The sequence below is a fragment of the Apodemus sylvaticus genome, chromosome 1 (assembly GCF_947179515.1).
Source record: "Apodemus sylvaticus chromosome 1, mApoSyl1.1, whole genome shotgun sequence".
In the NCBI taxonomy this organism is placed as follows: domain Eukaryota; kingdom Metazoa; phylum Chordata; class Mammalia; order Rodentia; family Muridae; genus Apodemus; species Apodemus sylvaticus.
The window spans coordinates 182,386,435-182,400,410 of NC_067472.1; the positions used below are offsets into that span (position 1 = coordinate 182,386,435).

Below are 13,976 nucleotides of genomic sequence, written 5' to 3' on the forward strand. Positions count from 1 at the left end.
GTTGGCAGCAGGAGGAGGGGACAGCAGCAGGGAGGAGGGACACATAGACATGGCCGCAGAAAGAATGCAGCGGGGAGGTGGGGAGGGGGGGCTGTGCCATGGTCCCAATGGGCTAAACAAGAAGGACAAGAGCTACGCACGACAGTTCTTCATCTTCATCTCCAAATAGAGGGCAGATCTTGTAACAGGAGGGACTGTGCGTGTTAATAATAGAAATCAGCTCAGCCTCTTTCTGGCTGGGCAACCTTGAGCAAGTCGCTTAGCCTCTCTGGGCCTCGATTTCTTCATCCACAAGATGGAGAATAAAATCATACTTTCATTGCAGGGCCAAGGGGTCTCAGCCAACTGACGTTAGTACAGCAGGGTCCGACACGCGTTAGCCTTGTAACTATCAGCTGTAGTTATTATTCAATATCTACCTTCTTATGGTCACAGGCTATGGAGGAGAGAGTGCTCCACCGGCAGGAGCACTCCTGACAGTGCTCCCAAGCATGAAGTCGCTGGATCCTCACAGTACTCACCAGGGGTTGATGCCTTTCTCCCATTTTACAGAGAGGTAAAGACACTTGCCCACAGCCACACAGCAAAGAAAAACAGACAAGACCCAGGACCTAATGATGGCCGCTTTGCTCTTAGAAGAAGAAGAAAAAGAAAGAAAGATACAGAGAGAAAACAGCCACAGGAAAGGGTGAGAACTCATATCACAGGTGTGCAGGCCACAGAGACAGAGCTGGGGTTTGGGGGGAGGCAGGTGGTGACCATGTGGTGGCTACTAGGCCAAGCTGGGCTAAGCTGGTGAGTGGGGGAGGGTGTGGCAGCCGGGAGTCAGGACAGAGCGGAGCTCACAGGGAGGTGGCTGGGACTATTTTAGTCCCCAGTGGGAGCCTAATCGAGGACTAGAGAAGGAGGAACCTGAGGTTGGAGCCCTTAGGCAAGAGCCAGATGCAGGAAGCCCCACCACACACACACACACACACACACACACACAGCGTGTCACGCCCTGTAGCACCCTGGGTGCAAGAGAAAGGGGAAGCCGGATGATGGTCATGGGACAGAAGCTAATGCCACTCTGGGAGGAGGGGACTCTAGAACTGGGGGTGGGGGAGGTGGCTCTGATAATCACAGTCACTACTGCCCCATCAAGCTGAGTCTGGTTCCTAAAGAATCCCAAAGTCTCTCTCTTTCTTTCTTTCTTTCTTTCTTTCTTTCTTTCTTTCTTTCTTTCTTTCTTTCTTTCTTTCTTTCTTTCTTTCTCCTCTCTTTTTCTCTTTCTTTCTCTCTTTCTTTCTTTCAGATTTATTTATTTATTTTTATTTATATAAGTACACTGTTGCTGTCTTCAGACACACCAGAAGAGGGCATCGGATCCCATTACAGATGGTTGTAAGCCACCACGTGGTTGCGGGGAAATGAACTCAGAACCTCTGGGAGAAGTCAGTGCTCTTAACCACTGACCCATCTCTCCGGTCCCAAAAGTTTCTTTCTAAAGTCTAGAGCTAGAGGTGGGGAAAGCAGCCTCCTGGGCACAGTAGACGTCTTAATACAAGCCTGAGCTAGCTAGCCTGAGCTAAGTCAGTTAAGGACCTTTGTGTGGCCACAGGAAGTGAGGGACCTGGCCCTGCTGGGGGGGTCAAGGTTCCCTCTACCCATGAATAGCGGTAGAGCATGGGGACCTGAATCAGAGGACACAAGGTCAGTATCCCCAGAGGACTTTGTGCGGATGATTAAAACTCTGCCTGACACATAGTAGGTACTCACGACATGCTAATTTCTCTCTGGAGTGGTATGAGCATGTCCAGAGGTGAGCTATGGTTTCCCCTTTCTAAGTCTTTCTCCTGTTTCCCAGTTTCCCACCATGAGCCTTCTGATCCCTTCCTCCAACCCCAGCCACGCCCGTCCTATCTCTAGAACACATGCAATGAACAGCCAAGATACCAGGGCACCGTCCAAGTCAGAGCAAACGTGGCCTGTGGGAGAGCGATTGGGCTGTCCTTGGAGCTCTGGTGTCCTCTTTAGTTGCTAAGACGTGGGAAGTTTGGGGGTTCCCAGGGAGAGGTATTGATGGACATTTGTGGAGTACAAGCCAAGGACAGGCTGAGCATGGGTATGTGGCCAGAGGACAAATTCAGATGTCATTCTTTTTTTTTTTTCTTCAGTTTTTCAAGACAGGGCTTCTCTGTGTAGCCCTGGCTGTCCTGGAGCTCACTCTGTAGACCAGGCTGGCCTCGCACTCAGAAATTCGCCTGCCTCTGCCTCCCAAGTGCTGGGATTAAAGGCGTGTGCCACCACTGCCTGGCTCAGGTGTCATTCTTAAGGATTATCTACCTTTTTTTTTTCTTTCACAGGTCTGAAAAACATCAAGTAGGCCAGGCTGGGCACCCCTATTCCAGGAATCCTCCCAACTCTGTCATCATGGTTTTGAGATTATAAGGCCCAGTCTTTTACATGGGTCTAGCACTTTGCTGACTGAGGAACTTTTCCTGACCCAAGGACACAAAAGACCAATCATCCATCCACCCATCTATGTTGCTTTCCCTTTTTTTTCAGATTTATTCTATTTTATTTTAAATATTTATTTATTTTATGTATGTGAGTACACTGTAGCTGTCTTCAGACACACCAGAAGAAGTCATCAGATCCCATTACAGATGGCTGTGAGCCACCATGTGGTTACTGGGAATTGAACTCAGGACCTCTGGAAGAGCAGCCAGCGCTCTTAACTGCTGAGACATCTCTCCAACCTTATTTATTTTATTTTTATGTATACGTCTGAGTGCCTAAATCAACATGTATCCCTGGTGCTCTCAGAGGCCAGAAGAGGCCATCAGAGCCCCTGGACTTGCCTTGTGGGAACTGGGAATCAAATGAGGCTTAGCCACGGAGCCATCTCTATAGCCTGCCTCCCCCTCCCCCTTCTGAGATAAAGTTATGTCATGTAGCTCAGGATGGCCCAGGACTCTGTAACTCAGCTGGCCTCGAGCCCAGGGTCCTCATGTTTTAACCTCTCATGTGTTAAAGACACGAATCCCCACGGCCGGCTCAGAAACGGCATCTTGCAATATTTATACAGTGCATACATCTGCAGGCCCAAGCCACAGAAAGCAGACCTCTGCTGGTCTCTGGGCCAGATGATGCTCAGGTTCTATCTTTGGATGAAGAAAGAAGATGTGGTGAGAGACATCTTCTGATGGGCTGTGCTCTACAATGGTGCCCTGCTGCAGGAAGCTGGGCTGAGGTCTAGATGACCAACCTCTCCCGGTAGCAGACCAAGAGCTGCGGAAGGTAAAAACCCACAGACCCCAGCACTCTGCTGGGTCTGCAGGGGCCACAATCTATCTGCCCTGTAGCAGCCCCGTGAAGCTTTGAAAAACAGAAAAACAGGCCCACCGCTGTGGCCCCGTGGTAAAGTGCTCGTTAACCATGTTCAAGGCCCAAGATTGTGTCTCTAGCACTGAAGAGAAGAAGTGAAGAAGAGGAGGAGGAGGAGGAGGAGGAGGAGGAGGAGGAGGAGGGTGAAGAAAGGAGGAGGAAGAGGAGGTGAAAGAAGAGGAAGAAGAGGAGGAGAAGGAGGAAGAGGAGGAGGAGAAAGAGAAAGAGAAAACCCGAATTTTTTTTTTTTATTTGGTTTTTTTCGAGACAGGGTTTCTCTGTGTAGCCCTGGCTGTCCTGGAACTCACTCTGTAGACCAGGCTGGCCTCGAACTCAGAAATGCACCTGCCTCTGTCTCTGCCTCCCAGACTGCTGGGATTACAGGCGTGCGCCACAACCACCCGGCTTTGATTTTCTTTTTCAAGGATCCCATGCTGGCCTTGGGCTCACTATGTAGCCAAGATGATTTTGAACTTTCTGATCCTTTTGTCCCCACGTCTGGAATTCCAGAGTTACCAGCATGCACCAAATGCCTACATACTGGTTTGGTTTCTTTTTTTGAGTCAGTATCTCAACCTACACAGCCCAAGATAACCTCAGGCTTATGCTGACCATCCCACTCCTGCTTCTGACGCCAGGAGTGGAGCCTGGCTTTACCTGAGTGGACAAGAGGTTGGTTTGGCTTTTGGTTTTTTGAGACAGGGTTTCACTCTGCAGCGGACGTATCTGCCAAGGGGCCCTGGTGGGCAGGCAGCGGGAGCGAAGACCAGCTATTAGTCACTAGAGAAATTCATGTGAGAGGTCAGCGGGACACGGGACACCACCGCACCCCTAGTTGAAAAGCTGGCCCACTCTGGGGCAGCAGAGATGTGGAACTGGAAGTCTCACGCTGGCAGGAAACGGAAAGAGAGCTAACACTGCCCAGAGGGGGCAGGGCTGATGGCTTAGGAGGATTTTGTCTTTTGTTTTGTTTTGTTTGTTTTGTTTTCTTGGTTTTTCCGAGACAGGATTTCTCTTTATAGCCCTGGCTGTCCTGGAACTCACTCTATAGATCAGGCTGACCTCCAACTCTGAAATCCCCCTGCCTCTGCCTCCCAAGTGCTGGGATTACAGGCGTGCGCCACCACCGCCCAGCTTGTCTCTCTCTCTCTCTCTCTCTTTTTAAAATAAAGTTAAGTATTTGCTTCCCTGGTCAGTGGGTGCCACAGCAAGCATCTGTAATCCAAGGAGGCAGGGAAGGGGATTTGAGAGTTGGGCCCCACAGTGTGAGTTACATAGGGAGACTTTGCCTCAACAGGAAATGGAAGCAATAATTACTAAAGACACTAGGAATGAGATGTCACAGGCTGGGAATGTTGGTTAATTGATTGCCTAACAGTTACAAAGCCTTGCTTCTGAGCCTAGCACTACCAACTCGAGAGGTGGAGTAGACCTCAGGAATCAAAGGCAGGAGGGTCAGGAGTTCAAAGTTACTCTCGGCTACCTCACAAATTTCAGGCCAGCCACAAGACCCTGTCTCAAGACAAACAACAGACCAGTAGTCCAAAAACCCTGTCAAGGGTCTCAAGGGATGGCCCAGCTCTGGCTAAGAGCACACGGTTTTTTTTTTTTTTTTTTTTTTTTTTTTTTTTTTTTTTGCAAGGAACCCATGTTTGTTACGACATCCAGCAGCTCACAACTGTCTGCGGCTCCAGCTGCCGGGATCCCACGCCCACCTCTGGCCTCCACAATACACACAGATACTTGAAGTAGAGACTTACGGGTTCTTTGGAAAGCCATTTGTATCACACAGGTGAAAGGATGTCTTCCTAAGGCAAACACGTGAAAGAATGTTTTCCTAAAGCAGACACGGGTGAAAGGACATTTTGATACAGCTAACATGTGAAAGGACCCATGGTGAAGGAGTATAAATATGGCCCCACAGATCATGGGAGACGAGAACCGAGCATCGGTCTGATTTGCTCCACCTCACTGTTCTTTCCTAACTACACACATGTATTGGTTCACCTTACGTCGACGTTGAGTTCAACGTGTGGTCACGCCATCTTTGAGAGAAGCTCTCCCAAGAACTGCTCATGAGGTTCCTGCGGCAGCTGGCCACTTCTGCAGCCTCGCCTCAGGCTGATTGGCGAACCTGGTGGATTCCTCAGGACTGAACTGCAGCTGCCTGGGGTCTGCCTGCTGGAAGGACTGGACTGTAGCTGCCGGTTCGTGCCTGGTGTCTGCCCGCCCAGAGTACTGCTCTGCAGCTGCTGAGTTGTATTTGGTGTTTGCTACAAAACTAAACTGCTGCCCAAGAAGATGGAGCGCACCCCCAAAGAGCTATTGCTGAACAGGTCCCCATCCCCGACATCCTAATAACTTTTCTGTTCCACAACCTCTGCTGTGGGTGGTGGGCTAGAGGAGAGGTTGAACCCTTATTAAAAGTAGGTTAAAAAAGATGTATACCCACAGATGTACATAGAGATGCATAATTAGAACATAAAAATAAACCTTAAAAAAATAAAAGGTCTCGCAGAGAATTAGAAACCATAAAAAGCAGAGGAAATGCAAAAAAAAAAAAAAGCCATTCTAGAAACAAAAAGTACAATACCAAAATTAAAATTCAATGGATATATTTAACAGAAATGAAAGCTCTAAAAAAAAAAAGGCTAGTCTGAAATTCAGTAGAGATAAAAATACGAAAGCTATTCAGGATAAAAGAGCATGTCTAACTGGTTTTTCACAGATCCAGAAGAAGAGGATACCTACAATCTTCAAATAGATCGGACTCAAGTCACAGCAAGACTGCACAGCTGCAATGGGCTACTGGGCTACCCCACCCCATGAGTTCTTCACCACGGAAGCCCCCGGAGGCCCCACAAAACAACACAGTTTACTACTATTGCTCCAGGATGACCAACAGAACTGTGTGGTAAGACCCTGTTGCTGAAGATACCACATGCTTGGTTGCAGGACAGAGAGAGACCAGGTTAGAACAAGTTGGGAGCTTCCCCCTGCTGGCTTGCTTTCATAGGGCCAGAGAGTATTGTGTTCTAGGCTGTTAGGATAGAGGGGTCTCACTCAGCTGTGCCTCCGGCATGCTATACTATAGACCTGCCAGACAAAACGTGCCGCACGCGCGTGGGATAGTGGCACGAATGTTATGTTGTGAGTAACCAATATCTTTTTGATTAGATTTGATACCCACTCCTGGGGGGGGGATTCACACTGTAAAAACTGTTCAAAATCAGGACAAGGGCTGTACTAAGTCAGGCACTGTTGCTGTTTTGCTGAGTGGGCTTTATGTGCTCATTAGATTCCCCTCTTAGATCACTATGTCTATGCCCACAAATTGGGGGTCAGAGTACCTTCCCTTTTGTGCTGGGCTATAGGTTACTGAAGAGACTCATAACTGATCAAAGTGTTGAGAATAAGTCGACTGCTGAATTTTCAGCCTATATTACCCCGTCAAAGCTCAGAGAACTTTACTGAAGAGGGAGTGGAAGGGGTGGAACCACGGCGGAAGTGTCCTATTGAGCTCTTGAACTCTCCGCTGCTTAGATTACCTGCACAGGGTTTGTACAGTATTTGGCCCCAACAACATTCCATTCTGAAAGAGGGAGGGATTGTGAGACTCCGCCCCTCTTTGAGAATCTCAGGGCAGTTAATGGTTACTGGGAAAGGAGAGACTCTTTCTTCAGTGTTGTAGCCTCTGGTAAGGTGCCTGTAAATAACTCCCGCACCCAGGCTCCTGTGAGGAACCCTAGTTAAACTCATCTAGGATGGAGGGGGAAGGAGGGGGAAGGGAAAGAGAAATGGGGAAGGAGGGAAGAAGGGAGAGGTGGAAGAGGGCTAGAAAGATGACTCAGTGGTTAAGAGCACTTGCTGCTCTTACAGAGGACCTGGGTTTGATTCCAAGAAACACACAATGAATTATAATCGTGTGGTAACTTCAGTCCATCTGTAACATCAATGCCCTCTGCCAGCCTCCACAGGTATCAGGTACATGTATGCATGTATGCGTACACATACACACACACACACATACACAGCACACGAAAAGCACACGTACACATAAAATATAAAATAATATAAATCTTTCTTATTTTTCTTTTGGTTTCTTTTGAGGCAAGGTCTCCCTACATACCCTGGACTATCTGCCCTCGAATTCCCTGTGTAGACCAGTCTGGCCTTGAACTTACAGAGATCTGTTGCTACTTTGTTTCCAACCCAATTCTCCGGTAAAAGAAATCTCAACTCAATCAGTTAACAAAACAAGGTATAAGCCTAGATTGGGCAGATCTCCCACTACACTACTCTTATTACCATCTATAGAGATCCTTCAGGTACCGGGGTGAAGGTTGTGGATCTCCCTGCCCTGCCAAAATCAATCTTGAAAAATAAAATAAAATAGAAGAACTAGCTGGGAAAAAGGGTCAGCAGGAATGGGGGAAGGCAAGAGAGAGTGGGCTGATTTCATTAGATATACACATGAAAATATCATGAAATCCACTGTCTTATACAATTAATACACCTAATACAAACGATTATTTTTTTAATTATTTTATGGGTGTGGTGATCTTGTCTGTGCACATGTGTGTTCCTAGTGCACTCAAGGGTGATGCAAAGGGCGTTGGATCCCCTGGAATAAGAATCAGAGACAGTTGTGAGCAGCCATGCGGGTGCTGGGAATTGAACCCAGGTCCTTTGGAAGAGCCGGTGCTCTTAACCACCGAACCATTTCTCCAGCCACCAAAACATTTTATTTTTACATGCATGTATATCTGTATATGGGCTTGGGCACTTGAATGCAGTATTTCCAAAGGTCAGAAGATTCCCCTACAGCGGGATAGACAAGCAGTTGTGAGCCTCCTGACCTCCCAACGCGGGTGCTAGGAACTGAACCTGGATCCTCTTTGAGACAGTAAGTAAGTAGGCTTTTAACTGCTGAGCCAACTCTCCAGCCCTATAATAAAGGCTTTTTATAAACAGTAGGAGCTTGGTTAAATATTGGAAAACCAATGAATGTAAATCAGCACATTATCAGCATAATGAGAGGAATCATGTGCTTACCTCAACAGATGCGGAGAAGTAAAAGCATCAGAGGAATTCAACATCCACTTGTGATTAAAATTCCCAGCAAACGGGCTGAGCTCAGCTGATAGAGGGACTTGCAAAAGTCCTCAGTTTGATTTCTAGCACCTCATGAAACTGAGTGTGACAGCATATGTTGCAAGCCCAGCAGTCCAGAGAGAGAAACAGGAGGATTGTTTTACGGTTCCTGTTGCTACATAGTCAGTTTGAGTCCAGCCTAGAATACTTGAGACCCTGCTTCAAAAATAATATCAGCAAAGAGAGAACAGATGTGAACCTCTTAACTTGATGACCAGTATTCTGAGAGCTATAGCTTACACTTCTGTGCAAACACTGAGGCATTTTCTTCTAAGAATCGGAGTGAGGTCTGCTGTGTCTGTTGATTTGATCCTGAACACTTTAAGGTTGCCACAAAACAAGATGGTGAAAGTAAGGGCTGGAGAGATGGCTCAGGGGTTAGGAGCACTGGCTGTTCTTACAGAGGACCCAGGTTCGATTCCCAGCACCCACATGTCAGCTTACAGCTGTCTGTAGCTTCATTCCCAGGGGATCCTTTGTCCTCTTCTGGGTCCCACACATGTGATGCACAGACAGATGTGCAGACAAAAATACCCCCACACGTAAAATAAAAAATAAAAACAGGTGAAAGTTATCAGCAGCATTATTCAGAGATAATAAGGTTTGGGTTTTAGAAGAACTTACAGTAGGCTCAGTAAACTAACTTCTTAAAAATTCATAGTAGAATTTAGGTAGGCTAATGAAATTCAAAAATCGATCTACAAAAATCAATTTTATTGCTATGTACTGGCCACAAACCAAACGAAAGCAAAGAAAAATAACCACTTACATGACTATAAATGGTCAAATATCTAGTTATAAATCTAATAAACTAGATGAAAAGCCTGTACAAAGAAACTTTATTAAAAAAGACTTTTAAAATTAAAAACCCTAAATAAATAGTGTGATATATCATTTTATTGGGTTGATGTCAGTTTCAATCTATGTACTTGGTGGCTTTGTAATCCAAATGAGAAAACTTTTCTCCTCTCTCTTTGGAACTTGTATTTTACACAGAAATACAGAGTCAAGTGAAACAAAGACGCTTGGAAGAAAGAACAAGGCGGGAGGTCTCAGGCTACCTGATATCAAGACCTTCTGGAGGGCTGGGGAGAAGACTCCTTGGCGGAAAATCATGGCGCGCAAGTGTGAAGACCTGGGGTCAGACCCCCCACACACCCATGTAAAGCCGGCTGAGGCAGCATGCATCCCCAATCCCAGGTCTCCTACGGAGGCATGGAAGACAGAGGCAGAAGAGACCCTGAAGTCTATAGACAAGAAAGCAGGGGGATGGAGAGACTGCTCAGCTGTGGACTGCTCTTGTGGAAGACCAGTGGTCATGTCCAAGAATCCACATCACAACCAATTGTAAATCTAGGACCTGGGGACCCAACATCTCTGGCCTCTGTAGGGACCTGTACTCCCATGCACACACCCACACATAGATACATACTTAACAATAAAACAATCTCCAAAGGTCCTGAGTTCAAATCCCAGCAACCACATGGTGGCTCACAACCATCCATAATGATATCTGACACCCTCTTCTGGTGTGTCCAAAGACAGCTGTGTGTACTTACATATAATAATAAATACATCTTTAAAAATGCCATCTTGGCTGGGCAGTGGTGGCGCACACCTTTAATCCCAGCACTTGGGAAGCAGAGGCAGGTGAATTTCTGAGTTCGAGGCCAGCCTGGTCTACAGAGTGAGTTCCAGGACAGCCAGGGCTACACAGAGAAACCCTGTCTCAAACAAACAAACAAACAAACAAACAAACAAACAAACAAAAATGCTGTCTTAAGATAGAAAGCAAAGACTGACACCCAGTGTTACTCTCTGACTTTCACATGTGTGCTGTAGTGTGTGTATGCCTAGGGCATTTACATGCATGAACACACACATACATGTATCATACACAAACACACACACATTCACAAAAAGAAGAAAAAAAAGCCTACTGTAAAGCTATGGGAATTAACATGGTTGTGGGTGACCTTGAACAGAATAAAGTCTAGAAGTCTCTCTACACATACTTGGCCACCTGACCTGGGGGGGGGAAGATGGTCTTCTCAGTAAGTAAGTGTCTTAGTTAGGGTTTTGTTGTTGTGCAGAGATACCATGACCAAGGTAATTCTTATATAAGAAAACATTTAACTGCGGCTGGCTCACAGTTTCAGAGGTTTAGTCCATTACCATGTTGGCGGGAAATGTGTGTGTGCACATGGTAGTGTGCAAGCAGATGTAGAGAGGTCGAGAGTTCTATACTTTGATCTGAAGGCAGCAGCAGGAAACTGACTCTTCTGCCGGCCTACACAGTCACACACTTCCTCCAACAAGGCCACACCTATCCCAACAAGGCCACACCTCCTAATAGTGTCACTTCCTGTGGGTCAAGCATATTGAAACCACCACAGTGGGCTAATCTAATTTGGACAAATGGTTAAAAATGACTCTGGGGCTGGCAAGATGGCTCAACAGGTAGAGGCACTCGCTACCAAGTCTGAGGATCTGGACCTGAGTTCAATCCCAGGACCCACACAGTGGAAAGGGGAACCAGCTCCTGCAAGCTGTCCTCTGCTTCCATGCATGTACTGTGGCCAATGTGCATCTAAAACATACATTAATTATAGGTGGATTGTATTCATGTCCCCGGACATGACAGGGAAGCAATTAAGGATAATGTAGAATACATTAAGGAAGAAAATCAGTTCTGAGTCAACTCCCCGCCATACTGATTATAATAAAGTGATAATCGATACATTGACTAGCATTGGGAATTCACAGATGGGTGTACTGGTGCATGCCTCTAACCACAGCACAAGCGGACCTCCGGTTTGGAGGTCCACCTGGTCTACAAGGCAAGTTTCAGAACACCTAGGGCTACCAGATCCCGCCTCAGGAAAAAAAAAAAGAAAAAGAAATTGAAAGAGAGAGAGAGAGAGAGAGAGAGAGAGAGAGAGAGAGAGAGAGAGAGAAAGTCCTGACAACCAGAGTCCAAGCTTCAAGGCTCACAGAGTGGATATGAACTGACTCCAGCAGTTTTCTGGCCTCCACATACGTGCTGGAGCATGCACACTCCCATGAGCCTTCACGCGCATGCTAACACCCTACCCCACGATACATAAATATTTTAAAATAAATGTAATTTTAAAAATTATTTCTATGCTGGCCAGGATTATATACATGCCTATAACCCCAGCAGAAGCAGGAGGATTGCTGTGAGTCTGAGGACAGCCTGGGATCCATAGTGAAACTGTGTCTCAAAAAACAAATGGCCAGGAGTTACTGCAGCTCCTGTCAAGTCTATGGGAGTTCCACTTCTGGACGCCAGGCAAGGGCTCCGCCCCTGAACCATGTGTCCCAATCATTTTATTATTTTTATTTATTGAGCCAAGGTGTCACTCTGTAGCACTTGTTAGCCTGGAACTCTCTATGTCCACCAAGCCATCATCAAACTCACAGAGATCCACCTGCCTCTCTGTCCCGGGTGCTGAGATTACAAGGGGGCAGCACCATGCTTAACTTTATATGTGGCTGGGAATCAGTCCCAGGGCTTGGCACATGCTAGATACACGCTATCAATTGAGCAGCCTCAAAACTTAATCTTTCCAGGCTGGAGAGATGGCTCTGCAGTTAAGAGAACATACCACTCTTGCAGAGGGTCTGAATTCAAGCCCCACATCAGGAGGCTTCTGAACTACCGGTAACTCTATTTCCTGTGATTTAACACTTTCTTCTAGACTCCTGGGCCACTTATACTCATGCATATACTCTCTCTCTCTCTCTCTCTCTCTCTCTCTCTCTCTCTCTCTCTCTCACACACACACACACACACACACACACACACACACATCTGATTTAAAATAATAAAAATAAGTATTTTTAATCCCAGTGTGTATTATTAAAAAGTATGCACACAAAGTATGAATTCAAATGATTTTTTAAAAGAGGCTTGACTTCAGTGGAAAACAGAACCAGTCCCACCCTTCCTTCTACCCCTACAGATGGCAGATTGTGTGGTCTGATAACATCAGGTGTGATAAAGATGCAAAGACAGAACAGCCACAAAAGGCTGAAGAGCATCAGTAGCTTAGCACATGTGTGTGTATGTGTGCACTTACAAGTTTGTGTGTGAATGTGCACTCATGCACATGTGTATGCATGTGTGCATGTGTGTATATGTGTATGTGTATATATGTGTGTGCACTCACCCGTGTGGGTATGTGTGTATGTACACTCGAGCAGGTGTGTGCATGTGTGTATGTACACTTGAGCAGATCTGTGTATGTGTGTCATGTGTACTCATGAATGTATGTATGTGTACACTCACCCATGTGTGCATGTGCACATGTATATGTGTGTATGTACATGTGTCATGTGTATATGTGTGTATATGTGCACTCACCCATGTGTATATATGTGTATGCACATGCATATGTGTGATTGTGTATACATGTGAGTATGTACATGTATGTACATGTGTATATGTGCATAAGTGTATCTGCATGTGTGTATGTGTGTATATGTGCACTCACCCATGTGTGTACACATGCACATGTGTGTTTGTGTATACATCTGTGTACATGTGTATATGTATCTATGCATGTGTGTACTCACTCATGTATATGTTCACTCTCACATGTGTATGTGTGTATGTATATGTATATGCACATGCACATGTGTATGTGGGTATACATGTGTATATGCATGTGTATATATGTGCACATACATATGTGTGTACATGTATATATGTGTATGCATGTATGTGTGTGTGCACATGCTCCCATGCATGTGGAAGCAGAGGTTGATGTCAGATGTCTCCTTATTTTTTGAGGCAGTCTCTCACTGAACCTGGCACTTGCCTGGCTAGTCGTTAAGCCACAGAGATCTGTCTGTCCCCACTTGCTCAGCACTAGACTTTCATGCGTGCGCCCCCAGACCTTGCTTTTCTGTGGATGCTGGAGATCCGAACTCAGGTCGTCAGCCTTGCACAGGAAGCAGTTTGCTGACTGGGCCATCTCCCCAACCCCCTGCCACTTTCAAAGCCAACTTGACATTGTGCTTCTGCCTCTTCTGTACCCGAGATACACGGACGCTACGGACGGCTGCAGACGGGACGTCCAGTCCAACAACCATTGCAGGATGACGACATGCTGTGATAGAGTCGCACAATGGAGCACTGGATTTACCTCTCCAAGGTAATGTTGAATGAAAGCAGACTTTAGGCCAGGAGGTGGTGGCACATGCCTTTGATCCCAGCACTCAGGAGACAGAGACAGGCAGATCTCTGTGAGACTGAGGCCACCCTGGTCTACAGCATGAGTTCCAGAGCAGCCAGGGCTCCACAGAGAATCCTGGTTAAAAACAAAACAAAACAAAACAAAACCCACCATCAGCACCACCACCTCCATTTTGGTTGTTTGGTTTAGTTTTTTAAGCTGGGCTCTCACTGAATAGATCCCAGAAAGGCT

General features: G+C 46.4%; 1 long non-coding RNA gene across 3 annotated transcripts; it reads left to right on the forward strand.

Moving 5' to 3' along the window:
• The first annotated feature begins 40 nt into the window (after positions 1 to 40).
• Positions 41 to 10,204, forward strand: LOC127671692 (uncharacterized). Of its 3 annotated transcripts, none has more exons than XR_007974782.1 (4): positions 41 to 688; positions 2,346 to 3,282; positions 6,098 to 6,340; positions 9,520 to 10,204. It is a non-coding gene; the product is annotated as an uncharacterized LOC127671692 (long non-coding RNA). The 3 variants fall into 3 exon arrangements; XR_007974780.1 differs by having other exon boundaries at positions 6,098 to 6,283; XR_007974781.1 differs by lacking the exon at positions 2,346 to 3,282 and having other exon boundaries at positions 6,098 to 6,283.
• Positions 10,205 to 13,976: the final 3,772 nt, after the last annotated feature.